Source organism: Mytilus californianus, unplaced genomic scaffold (genome assembly GCF_021869535.1).
Source record: "Mytilus californianus isolate M0D057914Y unplaced genomic scaffold, xbMytCali1.0.p SCAF_3, whole genome shotgun sequence".
Lineage (NCBI taxonomy): Eukaryota > Metazoa > Mollusca > Bivalvia > Mytilida > Mytilidae > Mytilus > Mytilus californianus.
Genome location: NW_026262679.1, coordinates 41365094 through 41367933, shown reverse-complemented (window position 1 = coordinate 41367933; position 2840 = coordinate 41365094).

The following is a 2840-nucleotide window of genomic DNA, read 5'->3' as shown; positions in this document are numbered from 1 at the left end:
TGAACAAAAAAGAGATTACTTCCCTTAAACCACTCAACATTTTAAAAATAAGTTGGGGTTGGGGTTAGGGGTGTGGTGGTGCATTAACATTCGTTGCAATATTATAATATATTTAATTGCCTTTTCTTCTGCCAAGTTATCTTTTTATATAATATAATTAAGTAAGAGAAATTAAGGTTTTTATCATGCAGATAATTAAATAAACTGGAATCCGCTTGTATTCAACGCTTAGTTCAATGAACAAAATGTAGTAGTCAGTCGAGAAACAGCTTGATAATAATTAAATGCAGACTAAAAAGTAAAATAACAAAAAAACCGAACTCCAGGAAAATTCAAAACGGAAAGTCCTTTATCAAATGACAAAATCAAAAGCTCAAACAACGTGGCATAAAAATAAATATCCTCAAACGAATGGAAAACAATTTTAACTGTCATATTCCTAAATTTATATTTATATTTATACTAACGATCTGTTTAAATTTGAGATTTCCTTGTTGTGGGACCCTGAACAGGACTCATTGACATGTGGACTCTTGTTCGGATCCCTTAACAGAGAATAGTTTAAATAGGTAAATAATTTTATTATGTTAACTTGAATATGTCCTACTAGCATGACTAGTGCTTTCATTTTATATCACTTTTAATATTCCATGTATTCTGCATTATATTTTTTAGACCCATACGAGATTAATTAATATATATGTACTTATTACAAACTAGTGCTTATTAGTTTTTAGCTTTGCCGGCTAATTTATGTTTTATGTCTGCTATTATGGCTTTGATTGGCATGTGTATATGCATTGATAAACTTATATCTGTGTTCTTGCATGTTTGTCTGATGTTATTTGTTATGTTTGTACTTTTAGTATGTCGGTTTTAAGAGCTCTAAAGAGCTTAAGTTTTACTTATTGTATGCTTATTACCGACTTTGAATACATTTTATTTGATTTTGATTTTGATTTGATCCTGGACTGGTTTGTATTGTATATTCATGCTCAATACACATAACTCACACATGTTCTACCGATCTAGATTTAACGCGGTTAAAAGTCTAAAACAAGAGGTTCATAAGCTAAGAGCCACCAGTCTCTCACGTGGATAAAATATGCCATGACGATTTTTTTTATCTATTAGTCCCAGGTGTTGCTGATCATTTCTTCTATTTACAGTTTCTGCGTATCTTTTATAGTTTTCAAGAAACTTTGGCAAAACTATGAAAATTAGTCAAACAATTTAATTTAAGGTCAATACCGTTTATAAATAAGGAATCATTGACTGGCTTCGGTAGTATAGGATATTTGTAGATCCTAGCTGTATTGCTGATTTAACAATTTTTGTCTATCTTATATAGTATTTAAGATAATAGACAAGAAACACGAAAATAAGTAAATAATCGTCATTTAAGCGCAATAGCCCCGTAAGGGGTCAGCTGGTAATATTTCGATGAAAATAGGAAGCAAGCCATTTTGTGAACTTTTACCCGGCTGTCAGATTTTCATCTATTATGGTTTTCAAGATATAAGACAATAAATGCATTTAGCCCTTGTGTGCTATATTAGCCATGGCGGCCGGCATGTTGGTTGACTGCCAGAAAATAAAATAAAAAAACACTAGCTTTATATATTACATACTCTAAGGATAATTCAAACCAACGTTTGGTTGAAATTGGTTTTGTTGTTTCAGAAAAGACGATTTTTAAAGAAGTTTACGGTAACGGAGGCGAGGTGATGGCAACGCTCAATTCACCTTTTCAGAATCTAAAGGACCGTATGGGTGATCTCATTGTTCGTACACCAAAATGAAAATAACGGTATGTCATTGCATGGTTGCATTTCCATTGTTTAGTACGTTTTAAACCAATCACAACGTTTTGGTGTACGCTTTTTAAATATTACCCAGACTGAATGCATTAGATTCTGAAACGGTGAATTGGCGTTTATTGCCAAGTGAGCTAACATAGTTAAACCACGACACCAATTCATGTGCCTGTCCCAAGTTAGGAACCTCGTCAGTGTTTGTCTCATGTCACAAAATAATGTTGTTGATTTTTTTTAGGGAGAATTGGTGATGATGGCAGATTTTTTTTTTCAATTTTTAACAACTTTGTTTCAGACACAGGAGGATGTACAGCTTGACATTGTATAGACAGGTCCGAAGCCAGGATATCTCTGAAGGGGCCAGGTCGATCTGACTTTAATATTCAAACTTCATTTGAATCTCGACTTGAGAAGTCTTTAATAGTAATTTTTATTCCAAAGTAAAAACAGGAGGATCGTCCGAATCACCATTGCTACGGTGTGATACACCACAGTTTATTATTGTGGCTAGTATGTTGACATCTTTATTCATATCATTGTTGTTGACTTTCAATAACTTTACTTACAATTTTTTAATTAATTAATCGCTCATAGCACAAATATATTTCATCTCATTCGCAGAGATACACATGTCATCTTGAAAAATATCCAATAAACTTATTCCAATGAGTGATTAGGCAAAGACATTTTATTTCTCAACTAGGTTACTTCATAAGTAATGCAAGAGATGTAAACTCGGACTTCTTTTAAACTTAGTGTTACTGTGCGTATTGCTGTGTGTTTGTTTATTCTACATTGGCTAGAGGTATAGGGGGAGGGTTGAGATCTCACAAAACATGTTTAACCCCGCCGCATTTTTGCGTCTGTCCCAAGTCAGGAGCCTCTGGCCTTTGTTAGTCTTGTTTTTTTTTAATTTTAGTTCATTTATATGTTTTGGAGTTTAGTGTGACGTCCATTTTCCCTGAACTAGTACACATTTTTATTTAGGGACCAACTGAAGCCCGCCTCCGCGGGATTTTCTCG